Source organism: Oncorhynchus keta, chromosome 11 (genome assembly GCF_023373465.1).
Source record: "Oncorhynchus keta strain PuntledgeMale-10-30-2019 chromosome 11, Oket_V2, whole genome shotgun sequence".
In the NCBI taxonomy this organism is placed as follows: domain Eukaryota; kingdom Metazoa; phylum Chordata; class Actinopteri; order Salmoniformes; family Salmonidae; genus Oncorhynchus; species Oncorhynchus keta.
The window spans coordinates 52,613,475-52,634,407 of NC_068431.1; the positions used below are offsets into that span (position 1 = coordinate 52,613,475).

Here is a 20,933-nt window from a genome sequence, read left to right on the forward strand (position 1 = left end):
ACATATTCTTGTACGGACGGTAATATTCTTTATCAGTCAAAACACCCTTTCCCCCCCCTTTTTCCCCCCTTTTTCCGACGCTATCTTTTGCAGCACCGACCGAGGCACTGCCGTGGGTAGGCTAAGCGTGAGTATGGATGTGTGAGTTCAGATGGGGTGACTCGTCTTATAAGAGACATTACGCAAACAAAAACATTTACTGGAATTGGAATGCCCTGGGCCAAAGTCTGCTGCCGTGCGTAGGTAGTTAGTCAGCTCAGTGGTGATGATAGGATAGGGAGAGCCGTCTACTTAGACCAGATACAGATGGAATTACAAACAGAAGAGGAGATGCAGACACATTTAGACAGACAGATATTGACAGGTTGCTCCAGACAGACACACACAGCTAGACAGACAGACATGAAACATGGACTCAGAAATGACGGCGAACTCATCTCCCACAGCATTTTGTGCTTTACTTGTGCTGTGTTCAATCTACTTTTTGCACTATATGCCTAGCAGCCTAAGTGTTTAGGAGTTTAATGTCACTTCTGTGAGATGAAACACCAATAGTGAGTCGGGAAATGCCTGCATGCAGAGCTATGCGTGACTGACGGGGCTGAACAAATCAGTTTCCATTGTGTGAAACAAAACAACTTGGTCACTGCATGGCCGCTTTATGAATTACTGCCCTAGCTACAAGACAGCCTTTTCCTCCTTTTCATTCTAAACCTGTCTGAAATTATTCATCTATAGCCTCTCTTCTTTTTGAACATGGGGGTGAGTTGAGGGTTAGGGGCGCTTGGCGCTGCTAGTAGCGACAGCTTATTTTTACTCAATGAAATGTTCTTCTTTTTCTGAGTCCTCAGTCTTAACAATAACAGGAGGCAACACAAACACCTCAATCAATGTAGGGGGGAGGGGGCATCAAACATCCTTGAATTCCAGAGTTGTGTGCTCATATCCCTGCGTCGTCCATGTCCTCTAGTTTCCTGTGCGGACTCAACAGTTTGGCCTTTCAGGTCGGTGTCCCAAATGGCTAGTGCTGAGCGATTTAACTGACATCGGTTCAATTATTTAGAATTCCAGTTTGTTCAGGGGGTTTTCTGTGAGGGCAATGTGCAGTTTCTCTAAAGATAAATCAGATCAAGCCTGAACTGTGCGATTTGTAGTAGGGAGTTGTAGTTTCCAACAGGCCAATATTCTACATAGTTTAGCACAGAAAACGTGTTAATTAACTATAATGGCCATAATCCATTGCGAGCCTCCTTGTCCGGTCTGAGACGGAGAGAAGAGACAGAAAGACAGTGTGGTCGAGAGGTATAGAGAGCAGTTGCTTCATATCTATACTTGATCTAAGATTGATAGTTGGTTTTCAGCAGTCATAAAAGTATGCCTTATTTACTTTGAAGAATTACTAAAATAGTGATTTTTGTCAGACAGCATAGGCAGCAGCTCTATATAGATATGTTGACTTGGAATTAAATAATAAAGTCATCAAATAGGCCTAAAACAAATGTAATATACTGTGCCTTCAGAAAGCATTCATACCCCTTGACTAATTTAAAGTGGATACAAATGAATTCAAATTAAAAGCTGAAATTAGTAAGTATTCAACCCCTTTTGTTATGGCAAGTCTAAATATATTCAGGAGTAGAAATGTGCTTAACAAGTCACATGAGTAGCATGGACTGACTGTGTGCAATAATAGTGTTTAACGTGATTTTTTAATGACTACCTCATCTCTGTACCCCACACATACAATTATCTTTAAGGTCTCTCAGTCAAGCAGTGAATTTCAAACAGAGATTCAACCACAAAGACCAGGGAGGTTTTCCAAATGACTCGCAAAGAAGGGCTTCTATTGGTAGAAGGGATGAAGGACGAAAAATGAAGAAAAAAAGAACACTGAATATCCCTTTCAGCATGTTGAAGTTATTCATTACACTTTGTAGTGATTGTATGGTGTATCAATACACCCAAAGATACGGGCGTCCTTCTTAACTCGGTTGAGGAGAGGAAGGAAATCACAGGGATTTCACCATGAGGGCAAGGGTGAATTTAAAACAGTTACCAAGTTCAATGGCTTTGATAGGGGGAAACTAAGGATGGATAAACAACATTGTAGTTACTCCACAATACTAACCTAATTGATAGAGTGAAAAGAAGGAAGCATGTACAGAATAAAAAATATTCCAGAACATGCATCCTGTTTGCAACAAGGCACTAGAGTGATTCTGCAAAGAATGTGGTGAAGCAATTAACTTTTTTTCCACGAATACAAAGTGTTATGTTTGGGGCAAATCCAATACACACATTACTGAGTACCACTATCAATATTTTCAAGCATAGTGGTGACTGCATCATGTTATGGGTAAAAAAAACCACACACAAAAAACGTAATGAAGCTAAGCACAGAGGAAAACATGGTTGTCTGATTTCCACCAGACACTGCGAGATAAATTCACCTTTCAGCAGGACAATAACCTAAAACACAAGGCCAAATCTACACTGGAGTTGCTTATCAAGGAGACAGTGAATGTTCCTGAGAGGCCGAGTTACAGTTTTGACTTAAATCTACTTGAAAATCTACGGCAAGACCTGAAAATGGTTGTCTAGCAATGATCAACAACCAATTTGACAGAGCTTGAAGAATAAAAACTAAAAAGTTGCACTATCCAGGTGTGCAAAGCTGTTAGTGACTTACCAGAAAACATTCTAACATATTGACTCGGTTGTGAATACTGTATTTCGGATTCAAAAAATGTGCTATAATTTCTAAATGGGATATGGGATATTGTGTGTAGATGGTTAATATTTTTTAAAACATTTAATCTATTTTGAATTCAGGCTGTACCACAATAAGTAAAAGGGTCGGAATACTTTCTGAAGGCACTGTATATAAGCACATCATGCCTGTATGTTTATGAATGCGTCCATCTGTCTGTCTGTAGTGTGTAAGCTGCTATGTGACCAAAAGTCAGTACAAGCCATTGCATCACGTGACTCAGTTTAGCCGTGGAACATTCGTGGGTGTTGGTGCGTGCATGCGTGTTGTTGGCCATGGGGTGACGGAGTTGGGAGTGTAAAGGGTCGGTTGTGTGACATTGCATGTAGTCACCATGAACTCTAAGGATTGGAATCAAGCGCCTTAACCATTCATGACCACAAAGTCTCCTGTTTGAGCCCTGTCCTGCAGTAATGGCCCACTCATTGGAGACACAGGGAGAGCTGCAGCTTGGGCGTTTGTGTGGGTAAGTCAGTCTGCTGGCATGAACTGAGGTCATGTCTTTGGTACTACTACTATGTTGTCAACCAACAATAAAACACAAGAATACTGTTATGCCAAATACCGCATAGGCATGGCATACATTTAGTGGTTGAAAATTTGATTTCAGGTGATTATAACCTGTTAATAACAAAATAAATACAACACTTTGACAAAAGATCCGGGAACACAACCTCAAAGAGCATCCTTGCTTGTTGTGTGCAAATGGCTGTTTTCCTTTCATCTAAAAACAAACAAACAAACAAACAAACATAACAGGAGTTTTTCATGTCATGTTATGCCGGCCCAACCCCCGGCCCCGGCCCTAAGTCCCGGATGGTGGAACCTTTGGCGATTGGTTATTTTTACCCCTTCCTGTAAAAACAGCAGCAGCTCGGTCGGTGCCTTGGTTCGTCCCCCACAATGAACTATGATGCACATCCTGCTGACTGGCTGGAAAATAGCACCGGCCTGCCGTGTGTTCGTATCTCCTCCGTCCTGAAAAACATAAGGGGCAGGCAGGGTGGGAGGGGGGGAAAGAGGGAAGGGTAGGGAGGTAGGGGTAGCAAGAGGAGGGAGGGAGATGGTGAGATAGAGATGGAGGGAGTAGGTAGGGAGGCAGAAAGGAAGCAGAGGGGAGGGAGAGTTAAGGAGAGAGGGAGGCAAGGAGGGAAAGAGGAGTTAAGTCGCTAACAGACAGTGCGCGGCGTGTGGGGTGGCCCATTCATTTTCAATGAAGCCTAAGTGAGGGGGCAAAATTCTATCCAGGCGGCGCTGTCGGCGGTGCTCATGCCTGTGAAGGTATGCACAAGCCGAGGCGGAGAAAATAGAAATCTATTATATTTCTGAAGTGGTGCTGCCGTTGTTGACCAGTAACAGAAAACGTAGCCTGCGTGGTGATACATCATCAGCACGTACATCCAACAGAAGGACCAGCAAACTTGCCAACTCTAGCGAGCTGGCAAAAACTTCAGTTTACCGAGTCATGTTTAGCAATAAAAATCATTGTTTTCTAATCGTTTTTTGGGGGGTTAATAATTTCTGTATCATGTACATACATTTTTATGCATGCTTATGGTGTTATAGAAATTCACTTTTGGCATGTCAATAACGTATGCTTATTTCGTGCTATGGTCACCGCTGGCTGTCGCCCAGTGTGTAAAGGCACGAGCAGCTATTTTTCACTGAGAATCGCTGTTGTTTCCTAGATTTGTTCTAGAAGTTGCTAGATAACATCTTGCCATTGCCAGAACGATGTCACAGCACCAATTTTGCTGCGGCCCCCAATGTAGCTTTTTCGCCTAATCTCCCACCACAGCTTTCGCCCCTTCTCCCGGAGGGAGGGAGCACAAGACAGGATAGTTCCTGGCTCAGGGTAATTGTGTGTGTGTGTGTGTGTGTGTAAAGTGAGGTGTTTTCTCTATTCTCCACAACTGTCCCTCCCTGTGCTCTCCCTATACTGTCTGTCACCTTATCAACAGTTGATCATATCTATAAAAATGTCATAGATCAGATCTATATATCTGGTATGTACAGTATTCATACTACCGTAATACGGAAACAATATAGGGTGGGGTAAATGATTCCCAAATGCCACCTCCAGCGATGCTGATAGAAATAATAATGATGATAATGGTGATAGTATCACCGGGGAGGAGGGTGTTATTTTACTCTTTGTGATAACACCACTCCCCACCACTCTAGTGGGTAGAGGGTGGATTCTGAACTCCACCCTATCGGAGGTGGAAGGTGTTAGGGGTGGATGCTGCTCTCCACTCTGTGTGTGTGTGTGTGTGTGTGTGTGTGGTTGGGGGAGGGCGGAAGTTACTAGAGGTGGGTGGAGCATCCTGTGTTCCCCACGCTATGCTTATTTATTGCCCATCAGTGTTTGTGTGTCTGTGTGTGCCAGCTGGGCGTTCCAGCCGTTTGCCCTGCCAGAGCAGCCAGCCCTGTCTCGCCGCTTGCCTACCCGCCAGCCTGCCCGCTGGGGCCTCTCTCTCTCCCCTGGGTTAGCCTGGAGGCCCTGGAGGCTGGGGCTAGGCGCCAAAGGGAGGAAGGGAGGGAGGGGGAAAGAGAGAAAGAGTGAGTGCACCACGCCATGAACGGCATCTTCCTGGAACTCAGTGTTTTTCTCAATGAGCTGTGATCTGAGCCATCGCCAGCCACACGTGTAGCAGCTCTGTAACTGTGTGTGTGTGTGAGACTAACTTCCTGTTAATGTTTATTTTGTATTTTTGGGGGTGGGGTTTGGGTTCCTTAGAGATCCCTGAAGACCATGTCTGAAATGGGTTTTTAATACATGTACAAAAATGTATGCACTCACTACTGTAAGTCGCTCTGGATAAGATTGTCTGCTAAATGACTAAAATGTAATCATTACAACACCACAGGGGTATACTACAAAGCAGGATCAATGAGTTAGCCAGCTAACTTCAAGTTGTTATGTCACGTGCACACGTACAGGGAAATGCCATAATTGCAAGCTCTAAACCCAACAAGGTAGTAAACAATACCAATGTAGTACTAAAAATAATGTAAGGTAGAATAAAAACAATAAAATAAGAACATGAGAAAGTAAGAAGGGGTGCACATTTTTGTTTTTGCACTAGCACTACACACCTGACTCAAATCATCAAAGCCATTTTGATCAGGTGTGTAGTGCTAGGGGCAAAAACAAAAACGTGCACCCCTTTGGGTCCCCAGGACCAGGATTGAGAACCAGTGCATTCGGAGATAAAGCAGATCGCGTTCTTATTTCACCTGTCACATTATTTTACATCATGAAGCTTACTTAGTTCCCCAGAACAGTGTGGCCAGTCATGTGTTTGTTTGTAAGGTGGTCCCAGCTGTGTATTGACAGGGGTAGCCACAGAAGTGAATGAGATTACAATACAAAAAGCAAGGTATTTTGTGCAAACATGATGCATGGCCATCATCTGTATAATGGTTAGGCCTGCCATAGAAATAATGTAGCCAGCTACATTTCCTAATGTTTTGCTTAAAGTTAATCTTGCATTTTACCTGAGAAAAATTGGTAAACCAAGAAAGTATCTGAGAAAAGAAGCTTCATATCAGTCAGAGCGCTGTCTGCTGATAGAATGCCCATCCGGGAATTCTCATCCGAGTTTAGAAGTGCAACTGAAGCACAACATGTGTCTGATGCAGAAATTACAATAAGAAGCATTTTAGGTCTCTGTTTACAAAACACAAAGTGTTCATCTTTTTTTCCTGTGTGAAAAAACATGCATTTTGTGTTAGCAAGTTATTCTAGGGGTCATGTTATCTAAGTAAGTGGCTGAATTAATAAGGTGACAGGGCATCATGTTGTGTTAGCTTACTGCCGTGTTTGAGAAGGCAAAGCCCTTTGGATGAGTTATTTGTACAGCTGCCACTGTTATCTTGATTTCCTTGCGTTTTTTCTCCTCTCCGTTAGGGTTAGGGCTCCTCCCCCCTCTTCTCTGAGCAGAGCAGGCAGGCCTTTTGCCCTAGCGACTACAGACTCCACACAGACACAGGATGTAGACATGCTGCTGGAGAGACAGTACTGCATGCGTCAAAACTTTGTTCATTTGCACGTATCTCATTCACATTTGCTTGTAAATGTCCAAACTAATCAAAAATGACATTCGGTAGCTCCTACCTATATATATATAACTTTATGAGCTGGATTGCCTGTCTTTGCAATTTGTTTATTTTCATTTGTGCTCGTTAGCATATTTAGCTAGCAGCCTACATGCAAATTCGCTATTACTTGTGCACATTTTGTTATCATTCTGGTAATAAATGCCCAATGGGCTTTTTTTCCTTTTTTTTTGGCACCCACTTGTGTACTAAACCAGTATTAACATAAATCATGGGGTGAGAGAAGGATGGGATGATATGAAAATCTGGATACCACCCAACCCTAATATAGGGTCAATTCCAATACCATATTTACAATGTGCAGGGATAAAGTATTTGAGATTCTTCAAAGTAGCCACCCTTTGCCTTGATGACAGCTTTGCATACTCTTGGCATTCTCAACCAGCTTCATGAGGTAGTCACCTGGAATACATTTGAATTAACAGGTGTGCCTTGTTAAATTTGTGGAATTTCTTTCCTTCTTAATGCGTTTGAGCCAATCTGTTGTGACAAGGTAGGGGTGGTTTACAGAAGATAGCCCTATTTGGTAAAAGCAAACAAGTCCATATTATGGCAAGAACAGATCAAATAAGCAAAGCAAAACCACAGTCCATTATTACTTTATTAAGGCATGAAGGTCAGTCAATACGGAAAATGTCAAGAACTTTGAAAGTTTCTTCAAGTGCAGTTGCAAAAACCATCATGCGCTATGATGAAACTGGCTCTCATGAGGACCGCCACAGGAATGGAAGATCCCCACAGGAATGGAAGACCCAGAGTTACCGCTGCTGCAAAGGGTAACCTAAGTTCATTAGAGTTACCAGCCTCAGAAATCGGCACTTAACTGCACCTCAAATTGCACCTCAGAGAGTTCAAGTAACAGACACATCTCAACATCAACTGTTCAGAGGAGACTGTGAATCAGGCCTTCGTGGTTGAATTGAAGAAAAACACTACTAGAAACCACTACTAAAGGCCAATAAGAAGAAGATACTTGCTTGGGCCAAGAAACACGAGCAGTGGACATTAGACCGGTGGAAATCTGTGGTCTGTGGAGTCCAAATTTGAGATTGTTGGTTCCAACCGCCGTGTTTTTGTGAAACTCAGAGTAGGTGAACGGACAATCTCGGCATGTGTGGTTCCCACCGTGAAGCATGGAGGAGGTGTGATGATGCTTTGCTGGTGACACTGTCAGTGATTTATTTAGAATTCAAGGCACACTTAACCAGCATGGCTACCACAGCATTCTGCAGCGATACACCATCTCATCTGGTTTGTGCTTAGTGGGACTATCATTTGTTTTTCAAAAGGACAATGACCGAACACACCTCCAGGCTGTGTAAGGGCTATTTGACCAAGAAGGAGAGTGATGGAGGGCTGCATCAGATGACCTGGCCTCCACAATCACCTGACCTCAACCCAATTGAGATGGTTTGGGATGAGTTGGACCACAGAGTGAAGGAAAATCAGCCAACGAGTGCTCAGCATATATGGGAACTCCTTCAAGACTGTTGGAAAAGCATTTCAGGTGAAGCTGGTTGAGAGAACGCAAAGCTGTCATCAAGGCAGAGGGTGGCTACTTTGAAGATACTCAAATATAAAATACATTTAGATTTGTTAAACACTTTTTGGTTACTACATGATTCCATATGTGTTATTTCATAGTTTTGATGTCTTCACTATTATTCTGCAATGTAGAAAATAGTTTTTTAAAAATTAAAAAATTAAAACCCTGGACTGGGTAGGTGTGTCCATGCTCTTGACTGGTACTGTAGTTATAGAGAAACAACAAAAACAATAGTTGCATCCAACTAGTTCATCCGTCCTACTACTCAGTCAAGACCACCATCATAATGTCTGCTATAGAAACCACCCCATGTTGCTCCAGTCTGTCTGCCCTCTCACAGCCCACTGAAACCCCAGCCAGATTAATGGACTGAGCTGTGGGCCCCCAGCCAGCCCGATGAATCCCTGTTCCTCATAATTACTTGCAGTGCTGCGATGTGTGTTGTATTGTTAGTGGTGGCCTACAGGCCCCCCAGGGCCCCGAATATATGGAGTTGATAGGGAGGTGATTATCCTGTCGCTTGCTGGCTGGAACTAGAGGACAATGCAACGGCCCCGCGTGCCACACATTCCACAGCCTCACACAGCCTGCCTCATAGACCATAGACCCTGCACTGTATTACTGCTGTACAGCCTCTTTCAGACATCAGCCTCACACACATAGATACAGGCAGGAATGCAAGCAGGCAGACTAACTCACACACTCACTCACTCACTCACTCACTCACTCACTCACTCACTCACTCACTCACTCACTCACTCACTCACTCACTCACTCACTCACTCACTCACAAGGTGTTTACATGCCTTTACCCTCCACTACATCACTGTTGTCTATATAGAAAGTAGTGTTGCACCGTATACCAAAACTTCTGTGCTTTTTCGATACAAACTATATTACGTTTCAGTACTAGAATTTTCGTTATGTTCGGTACTTCGGTCAAATGTGTCTCGTGATTGAGAGGATCAAGTCTGTCTATCAGCGCAGCCCCTTTGTAGCGCGAAGAGCAAAATGCCTGCTGCACTTCCTCATTCATTGCTAGATCTTTCTGGGCTGCATTGTTAGCTACCCACTCAGATTGCACTGAAATTAACGCACTTGAATAATGGAACACGGCATGTAGACATTTTTTAACTGTTCATTACTGTTCGCAAAACAATGTCTCGCTTACAGCTGAAGCAACGTCAATTCACTAACCTAGCATATAACAAAATATGCTGATTTCAAAGCTGATTGTCACCCAAAAACTTTATTTCACTTCATCTCCCTCGCCTCCCTCATTCACCTGTCTCGTGAATCAATGTAGGCTACATCTTGATTTACCCAGTTTATCACAGCTCAATGCTATATATAGATGTCAACACAGTTGACCACAACAGTCCTAGATAGAAACCCCCTAGTACACAAGGTCATTATTATCTCTGTACTATATTTTCTGGACCCTATTCTCAGGGTTTCCAGGAGACTAAAACATCCCTATTTGTTGCTCTAGTCTAGAAGGAAGCACGTTTGGGTTCATGTGCTCAACAAACCAATTAAATTAAAATGTTTACAGTGTAAAACAAATAGAAATGTGACCGTGTATTCATTAGTTTTGATTAATATCATCGTGCGCAGGGGCAGATAAAATAAATTACAAATGAAAAAATTACTACTTCACGAGTGTATATATTTTTATACTAATGGTGTTTTGGTCTGAAGTTGTGTGAGTGGAATATACAGAGGACTATACTACAAAGCAGGATCAATGATTTAGCTAGCTAATTTTGATAAGCAACCAGAAATAAACTAGAGATTTTCTGGTTCATTAAAAATAGCTCAACTTTGATATGTTTTTTTTTTCATTTGTTGAATCAATTAGACCATGCCCAGAAAAACAGGGCTGCAGTGGAGCAGGTCGAGAGCTTTAAGTTCCTCAAGTTCCAAATCACTAAGGACGTAAAATGGTCCACACACACACTTATAAAGAAGGCGCAACAGTGACTCTTCCTCCTCAGGAGGTTGAAAATTTTGGCATGGGCACTCAAATCTTCAAAAAGTTCTACAGCTGCACCATTGAGAGCTTCTTGACTGGCGGCATCACTGCTTCGTATGGCAACCGCAACACCTTTGATCACATGGCGCTGCAAAGGGGGGCGCGGACAGCATAGTATATCACTGGGGCCGAGCTACCTGCGATCCAGGACCTCTATATCAGGCGGTGTGAAAGGAAAAAAGGGCCAGAATTTCTTTAAAGACTCCAGCCACCCAAGCCATAGACTATTCTCTCTGCTTCCGCATGGTAAGCGGTCCTGGTGCATCAAGTCTGACACCAACCACTGCATCGGCTTGCTAGAGATGTCACTACAGACCCGGGTTCGATCCCAGTCTGTGTCGTATCCGGCAGCGACCGGGAGACCCATGAGGTGAAGCAACAATTGGCCCATTGGGTTAGGGGAGGGTTTGGCTGGCCGAAATGTCCCTGTCCCATTGCGCTCTCTCTCTTTGTGGCAGGCCCGGCGCATGCATGCTGACATCAATTGCCAGCTGTATATGGTGTTTCCTCTGACACATTGGTGCGGCTGGCTTCCGGGTTAAGCAATCAGTGTCTCAAGAAGCAGTGCGGTTTGGCGGGGTCGTGTTTTTGGGGGAGGCTCTTGACCGTCACATCTCCCGAGTCCGTATGGGAGTTGCAGAGATGGGACAAAACTAACTACCACTTGGATATCACAAAATTGGGGAGAAAAAGAGGTAAAAGAATATATATAGAAAACAAAAATGCTGGCACCAACAGGCTCCTGAACAGCTTATATCCCCAATAAACAAGACTGCTAAATAACTAACAAAATGGCAACACAGACCATCTGAGTTGACCCTTGTATTCACTTATTTTTGCACTGTCTGTATGCACAATCAGAGTTGTACACATACACACAGACACTCCAAAACACACATAACACGCACATACAGTAACAGTCACAAGTTTAAAGAGTTGTGGGAATTTGAACTGAGAACATTGAATATTGCCAATCCTCCTCACCCGGAGGGAGAGGTTGGAAGCAGGAAAACTGAGAATTTCCCTGCATTTTTATTTCCGCTTGTGCTGTTGAAAACAAATGAGAGTCTCACGAAGCGCAATGGTGTGGCAAAATGCTGTGGTGTCCATGCTGGTTAAGTGTGGCTTGAATTCTAAATAAATCACTGACAGTGTCACCAGCAAAGCACCCCCACACCATCACACCTCCATGCTTCACGGTGGGTACCACACATGCGTAGATCGTCCGTTCAGCTACTCTGCGTCTCACAAACACACGGCAGTTGGAACCAAAAATATAATATCGGGACTCATCAGACCAAAGGACAGATTTCCACCGGTCTAATGTCCATTGCTCATGTTTCTTGGCCCAAGCAAGTATCTTCTTCTTATTGGTGTCCTTTAGTAGGGGTTTCTTTGCAGCAATTCGACCATGAAGGCCTGATTCACACAGACTCATCTGTACAGTTGATGTTGAGATGTGTCTGTTACTTGAACTCTGTGAAGCATTTATTTATGCTGTAATTTCTGAGGCTGGTAACTCTAATGAACTTATCCTCTGCAGAAGAGGTAACCCTGGGTCTTCCTTTCCTGTGGTGATCCTCATGAGAGCCAGTTTTATCATAGTGCTTGATGGTTTTTGCGACTGCACTTGAAGAAACTTTCAAAGTTCTTGAAGTGTTCTGCATTGACTGACCTTCATGTCTTAAAGTAATGATGGACTGTGGTTTCTCTTATCTTAGTTAATCTGTTCTTGCCATAATATTGACTTGTTCTTTTACCAAATAGGGCTATCTTTTGTATACCACCCCTTCCTTGTCACAACACAACTGATTGGCTCAAACACATTAAGAAGGAAATAAATTCCACAAATTAACAAGGCAAAGCTGTCGTCAAGGCTAAGGGTGGCTACTTTGAAGATACTCAAATACATTTGGATTTAACACTTTTTTGGTGACTACATGATTCCAAATGTGTTATTTCATAGTTTTGATGTTTTCACTATTATTCTACAATGTAGAAAATAGTTCAAATAAAGAAAAACCCTTGAATGAGTAGGTGTGTCCAAACTTTTGACTGGTACTGCATGTGTTGGTAGCAATATGTTGAAGTTAGACATTGTTTTAGACAAGGCAAAAACACACCATAGAAACTCACATTGAACTCAGTCAGTGTGCCTGTCTGCCCGGGTGCATTTGAGGTGAAACGAAGGCAAGCGGAAATAAAAATGCAGGGAAGTTCTGAGTTTTCCTGCTTCCTACCTCTCCCAACCCTCCTCACACATTCTTCACTGTTCTCAGTTCCCACGACTCTTCAAACTTGAAGTGGGCATCAGCACTGCCAACTGAGATGTGTCATAATAATAAGATGTTGGACATCATATAGACATCTGCAGATGTTGAGATGGCCACTTGCACGTTTCTCTCTGGAGAGGTTTGGTTTTAAGAGCCTGTGTTGGACGTAGAACCAGGCATTCTCCAAGACCATTAAATATGGCTGCCATCTTTAAAGGGCAGTAGAGGTCCCTTCTTCCTGACTCAGACTTTTCCCTCCAACTTCACTGGTACACGCAACGCGCGCACACACACGCAACGCACACACACACACACACACACACACACACACACACACACACACACACACACACACACACACACACACACACACACACACACACACACACAGCCCAGTCTGTCCATTGTGCCCTTTAGGAGGCCACTGTCTCCTGTGTTTGCAGTCAGAAGGGCCATATCAGCACCTACCAGCACTTCCTGAGCGGATATGATGGAGAAGGGAGTGGAGTGCACTGACTGACCTGCCCACAAACAAGCCCAATGGGAAGCTAAAGTCTCTTGCTCTCTTTTTCTCTCTCTCTTTGGCTCTCTTTCTTTCTTTCTTTGTCTGGCATAACACTGCTCTGGCACACAGAGTATTGCAGGCTATCACAGCACACACACACTTAGTCATGTACCCATGTCCAACACACACACACACACACACACACACACACACACACACACACACACACACACACACACACACACACACACACACACACACACACACACACACACACACACACACACACACACACACACACACACACACACACACACACACACACACACACACACACAAATCTGGTCTTCTAACGTCTATTATATAAATCACAGAGAAAGAGGGAGAGAGAAAAAGGGAGGGAGAACATAGACAGAAAAAGAGAGAGACAGAGAGAAAGAAAAAGAGAAAGGCAGGGAAGGGTGACAAAGAGTATGACGTGGTGTGAAGAAAAAAGCCAAATAATCAAAAGTGACTGAGATTAAAGCTCAATCCTGTTAAAACTATTTGGCCTTTTTACTCCCGAAGTAGACACACGAATGTGAGTCATTGATTTTCTAAATTAGGCCCAGTCAGAGATTATAGATCAGAATATCTCTGCCTAGAATTTATGCCTTAGCTTCAGACTAGAACTTTTACAAGTCTGACTATCTCTGTCTAGGCATTAGCTTCAGCTTGTGGAACAAAGGCTGAAGCCTTATTATTGTGCAAATAGACCAAATAATAATATAATAAGATATGCCATTTAGCAGTCGCTTTTATCCAACGTGACTTACAGTCATGCGTGCATACATTTTACGTACGGGTGGTCCCGGAAATGTAACCCACTTACGGGGGGTTGTTGAGGATTATTTCTGTCTGTAATAAAGAACATTTGTGGGGGAAAACTAATTCTGATTGGATGGGCCTGGCTCCCCACTGGGTGGGCCTATGCCCCCCAGGCCCACCCATGGCTGTGCCCCTGCCCGGTCATGTGAAATCCATAGATTTGTGCCGAATGTATTTATTTCAAATGACTGATTGCCTTATATGATCTGTAATTCAGTATAATATTTGAAATTGTTGTGTTGCGTGTTGCGTTCTATATTTTTGTTCAGTATCTATTTGAGCAGCAGCATTTACTCTTAAGGGGTATTTATACCCTAAGGAGACGCACGATTTGTAGCGTAGTGCGTTGTTGCAATGTCGTATCTTGTACTACGCTCCAACATTCGACGTACTCCTATGCCACATAAAAATTGGCATGCGCATGTATCATCCCTTGCGCAGCCATGGGGGCAGTGTTGTGTAGGCAATGAAGCTGTATTTCACTACCAACTCGCTTGGTTCCTTGATCTGATCTATGTAGGCTATGCATCAAAGTAGCCTATTTTGCATTGATAACCAAATATAATTTCAGCGACTGTTCAAACAGGGTCCTATAAAATCTGTGTTGCGGAGAACGGCGACCGAATCACGGAAACCAGACATTAAAACGGAATTCAACAATATTCAGAAAGTTATTGACATTTCCCAGGTCTTGTCATTGAATTTTTCGGCAAATGTGAAGAAGTCCCAGAATCCTGGTTATCCATATTAATCTCTAGTCTACACTTTGTGTAGCTGTTAACAATGATGCTAATGATAACCTTCTTCTGTTAGAGATGATAATTTCAGTGTCCATTTGTTTTGCAAACTCTGAAATCACATGAGCGCCACAGAAACAGCTTTAACCAAACAATTGACTTGCATTAAAATGTAATTACACCCAAAAATCCAGATTCCTTCAATTTTTGCCCAGACGTCAAAAGTGGTCACCTGATGTGGTTTAAGCATTGTCGTGGACTTAGAACATCCAATTTAGTTGTTTTTCCGTTTAAAAAGTGTGCTTTTGAGAGCAAAAAAACAAAAGAATGGGGAAAAACAGACTTGGAAAAACTAAACGGAGAAAATTGAATTTGGAGGGGAATAAACTAAACGTAATCTGGTCCAAAAATCGAACAGATTTCATTTGGGCCCTAATTGTAGCCTTATTAGAATCCCCCAAAAGGTATTTTGTTAAGAAGTGATTACTATGTGATTCTAGGCTACTTTACAATGTGAAAACAGCTGTAGCCATGTTTAAAAATAAATCTGTGACAAAAATTATGATATTCTATTTTTAGCTGATATGGGAGCGAATTACGTTGAAGCAGCAAATGAAATTGGGATAATGTAGGTTACAATGGAAAGTATAAGAATATTAGCCAGGGCATATTATATTTAACTGTAAATTTGATTATTTCACATGGATATGTGGGAAGCTAAAAAGGCTAGCTAGCTTGCTATGCTTTTAGCCAGGCTAAAGCCAGCTAGCTACTACTAGTAAGGGAAGCCGACTCTTCCTTGCTTTCACCACAATTTTTTTATTTTATTTTTAACTCTTGTATCGCCCCCTTGTGAATGGGAGTCTATGAAACACGGATCGGTGAGGGTATCATGTTACTTAAAGGTGTGTGCTGCTCAAAAAAAAAAAAATCGGACTCCACCCCATGTTCATGCCCGTGAATAGATCAACGGACTAAAGCTTATATCAGCCTTTAGACTCTCGGCTAGTAAAACAAGACTTTAGGTTCATTATGGGAAGTGACCGTACTAATGGTGCCCGATAAAGCCTTGCTGTTTTCAACCTGACTATGCTCTTTCTTTGTGAGACTATGATTCTCCTCCCTGGCTGTTTTCACCAAGCCAATTTGCAGGCCTTGCAGAAATAGGTCACTCATCATGTTGCTTAGTGTTCACTGAGGAGAGGAGGCATCCCAAATGGCACTGACCCTATTCACTACTTAGTGCACTTGTTGTGCACTGTATAGGGAATACGGTGCCATTTGGGACACGAGCATCATGTTGCTTAGTGTTCACAGAGGAGAGGAGCAGGCTGCATTATACTAGGACCATTGATTCTACGTCCCAAATGGCACCCTATTCCCTTTGTAGTGCACTACTTTTGACCAGGGCAGGTAGGGCTCTGGTTAAAAGTAGTGCACTATATAGGGAATAGGGTGCCATTTGGGACTATTGGAGGTGACATTCAGCTCTTTCTCTCCAGATTGTGCAAGAAGAGTGCTTTTCATCAGCACCCACCGTGCACATGCCTCACCGCTGGCCTCTTTACAGTCCCTTAACACAAACCAAGCCTGCCCTCTTTTTCTCTGTTTCTCTTTGCTTTTCTGCTCAACTCTCTGTTTCAGTCATTTTCAGTTTGCTCCTGGGTTATCTAATGTGTGCATAGAGAGAAAAAAAGAGGGGGGAAAAACAGAGAGCAATACAAAGCGAGATAGAGAAAAGAGAGGTACTACGTACAGGAATAGCACATCAGGATGTGGTTAGCCCATTCAGCCTGACATTGTGAACTTATCTATGTAAGCTCTGACTGTGTCCTCTCTTTCTCTCTCTCTATTTGTTCTCTTATCTCCACAAGACTCCAGTCCTCTAACCTCTTTACCAAATCTCAGCCATGTGAACCCCATTCCATTCCCCCGGGTAGAGAGGGATATCATCAGGGACTCAGACATTTCAGCAAAGATTGTTGAGACAGATAATAAACCCTTATGTTTGTTTTCTAATGAAACTAGAGTCCACCATTAGACTGCATCCCTATCTGAACCTGTTGTTTCCACAAAGCCTACAGTACACACTAGAGGTTGACCGATTATGATTTTTTCAACGCCGATGCCGATTATTGGAGGACCAAAAAGCCGATACCGATTAATCGGCCGATTTTTATTTATTTATTTGTAATAATGGTGATTACAACAATACTGAATTAACACTTATTTTAACTTAATATAATACATCAATAAAATCAATTTACCCTCAAGTAAATAATGAAACATGTTCAATTTGGTTTAAATAATGCAAAAACAAAGTGTTGGAGAAGAAAGTAAAAGTGCAATATGTGCTATGTAAGAAAGCTAACGTTTCAGTTCCTTGCTCAGAACATGAGAACATATGAAAGCTGGTGGTTCCTTTTAACATGAGTCTTCAGTATTCCCAGGTAAGAAGTTTTAGGTTGTAGTTATTATAGGAATTATAGGACTATTTCCCTCTATACCATTTGTATTTCATTAACCTTTGACTATTGGATGTTCTTATAGGCACTTCAGTATTGCCAATGTAACAGTATAGCTTCTGTCCCTCTCCTCGTTCCTCCATGGGCTCGAACCAGCAACACAACGACAACAGCCACCATCGAAGCAGCGTTACCCATGCAGAGCAAGGGGAACAACTACTAGAAGGCTCAGAGCGAGTGACGTTTGAAACACTATTAGTACTCGCTAACTAGCTAGCCATTTCACTTTGGTTACACCAGCCTAATCTCAGGAGTTGATAGGCTTGAAGTCATAAACAGTGCAATGCTTGACGCACAACGAAGAGCTGCTGGCAAAACGCACTAAAGTGCTGTTTGAATTAATGTTTAGGCGCCTGCTTCTGCCTACCACCGCTCAGTCAGATACTTGTATGCTCAGTCAGATTATATGCAACGCAGGACACGCTAGATAATATCTAGTAATATCATCAACCATGTGTAGTTAACTAGTGATTATGATTGATGGTTTTTTATAAGATAAGTTTAATGCTAGCTAGCAACTTACCTTGGCTTACTGCATTCGCGTAACAGGCAGTCTCATTGTGGAGTGCAACGAGAGAGAGGCAGGTCGTTATTGCGTTGGAGTAGTTAACTGTACGGTTGCAAGATTGGATCCCCCGAGCTGACAAGGGGAAAATCTGTCGTTCTGCCCCTGAACAAGGCAGTTAATCCACCGTTCCTAGGCCGTCATTGAAAATAAGAATGTGTTCTTAACCAACTTGCCTAGTTAAATAAAAGGTATAATTTTTTAAAATTGTATTATTATTATTTTTTTTAATCGGCAAATCGGGCGCCCAAAAATACTGATTTCCGATTGTTATGAAAACTTGAAATCGGCCCTAATTAATCGGACCGTCCGGTTAATCGGTCGACCTCTAATACACCCATCTTTGCAAACCCCATTTTCAGAAGTCAATTAGTGATTTATCACATTTTAGCATTTTTTACTTGTATTTATTGAACCTTTATTTAATCAGGAAAGTCCCATTGGGGGAGGCATCAGTTGGCATGGCATCAAGCATGCTGTTTGTATAATCTCCCTAAACCAGCCTGATCTTGCAAGCTCACAAATTGTTTCACTGCAAGTTAAGTGAAGTGATACCAGTGTGAGCACAGTGGTATATCTGGTTTCACAAGTCTATTCTATTCAACATTAACGTGGAGTATAATCTTTAATATTTGCATCATGTTTGGACATACTGACCCATCTGCTTGTGGGATGCCTTCCTCGGGATCTCTGTCTGACAGCCAGACCTCTCACACGACCCAGCTCCTCTGTCAGCTCAGTGTAGGCCAACGTCTTCATCCTTCATAGGAGGAACAATAGTTTATAATCTTTTAATTCTGCGTTCCAAATAGTACCCTATTCCCTAGACGGTTGTCAGTGTAGACATATTTCATAGTTACCTTTACTGGTGGCTATGTCCGCAATGGTTCACACTACCAGGACTGCCACAACCTAAAACAATTTAGGGCCGTTACGTCAAGTTTAGGGCCTTCACAGTTGCTGTGTCCCTCCGTCCCCACTCAGGGAAGTGGCGGCAACACCCAGCAAAGCTATACCGACTTCATTGGCGGGGTCAACATTGACTCGATAGTACCTAGATCATGCTTTATTGGCCGAGGCGCAAATGTAATTGAGGGGAACTCCCCCACGATTTAGCTACTCCTCTTGTAGAATGCGCTATTACAGCAGATGGCAGAGGCCGTCTGGCCAGCTGATTTGCTGTAGTAATAGTGTCCACAATCCAATGTGAGAGTCATTGTATCGATAGGCTCTGGCCCAGAACTCTCTCACCATAGCAAACGAATATCCAATCAGACGGACGTATTGCCTGTGTCTGCGTAACATAAGTGTCCAAGGCTCTGACTGGTCACAGCAGACTTGGAGAAAAACAACCAGTTCACCGGCAGCTGTGGGAGGGGCGTATGAGGGCAAATGTAAGTGCCGGTTCACATGTCTGGCAAACAGGACCGTCGGCAAGAATGATGGTTTAACACAGAGGGTGACACTCCTCTTGTCTGGACCCATTCGGAAACATTCACTGCTCACTGAAAAAAACATGAAGTTCACTCAGCTTCTTAGTGGAGGTACAGTAATAGACAACTCTACGGTCTCGAGGGTGGCTTTTCAAGTGCTGACAGCACTACGTCAAGGTTCCAGCTTGGCACCGATCGGGCCATTGCCTTCATAAACTTGCAGAGCAATGGGTAGCCACCCATGGGTCCTTCCTGGCCTTCCTCATTGCATGCAGAGATAGCAGCTAGATACACTCTCAATGTGGATGCCGCTCAGCCCGCATCGAGCAGTGACAGTGCAAACCGTCTGTTTCCAAATATGATTGTCAGAATATGCCCTACCGTATTTGCTATTACGCGTTGGTGAAGGAAGCCCTGGCACGCCGCAACGTGTTCACCACATTGTCTTGAAGGCCTAGACTGGTCCACTAACACCTCTCAAGAGGCCAAGCCCAAAGTTGGAGGCGGTGCGGGTCTGGATGAAATAGTGTCCACCCGAGCCTGAGAGAGCAGTCCAGCTGAAATGCTGCAGTTTGTGTCCACCTTGCAATGTGAGAGTCTGTTCGGATAGGTCCTGGTCCAGAACTCTCTCACCAAAGTAAATTAAAAACTGATAAAGCTTTCTTATTGCCTGTGTCTGTGAAAAGTAAGTGTCCATTGCCCAAGCTAGGCACAACACACTGGGGGAAGTAATGGCTGGTTAACATTTCTGTCAGACCGAACCCTTGGCCAGAATGAGGGGTTAGGATGGAGGACAACACTCCTTTCATCTGAACTCATTAGGAAACATTCAGTCAACCAGGACAGTAGAAGACCCTGAGACATTAGAGGAGCCAGAACTATAGTGATGGCCGGCATCAGAATTGGAGTTCAAAACCTTCCATCACTGTATTTAGTACCCATGGGGACCACACTTGCCTCTCCGAGTTTGGCCTTTTGGGCCTGTGAGAAGCTGCAAATGCCAGCGCCAAGCAAATCAGGATGACTGCTGCGACCCTTCTTAAAACGCAGTCCGCTGCTTGTGGGCAGGGACACCATGCATTTCTCAAGGCGAAACAACACTGGATATGGTAGTTTCTTTCTGTGGAAAGAAGAGAAGGGTGGTGTATACCCTGTAGTGTAACAGAAAAAAATAGCAAACTCCAGCTACACACTGTGTAAGACCAGCAGTGTAATCGAGCTGTTATGGGAGTTTCTAAGGGAAACTAGGATAGTTAGTGTCTGTACTGTAAAGGAGTATAACAGAAAACTATCGCAACCCAGCTACCCTCTAACCACTAGGCAGGGTAGCCTAGTGGTTAGAGTGTTGGACTAGTAACCGCAAGGTTGCAAGTTCAAATCCCCGAGCTGACAAGGTACAAATCTGTTGTTCTGCCCCTGAACAGGCAGTTAACCCACTGTTCTGAGGCTGTCATTGAAAATAAGAATTTGTTCTTAACTGACTTGCCTGGTTAAATGAAGATAAAATGGTGGGGCTAGCATATACCCAGCCTAATACTGGAAAATGAAGCCTACA

The 20,933-nt window shown here is 43.2% G+C and overlaps 1 protein-coding gene across 1 annotated transcript in view; it reads left to right on the top strand.

Moving 5' to 3' along the window:
* Window positions 1–20,933, top strand: part of LOC118390587 (forkhead box protein O1-A-like) — an 81,771-nt gene that overhangs the window by 7,879 nt on the left and 52,959 nt on the right. The gene's annotated exons all lie outside the window — the stretch shown is intronic.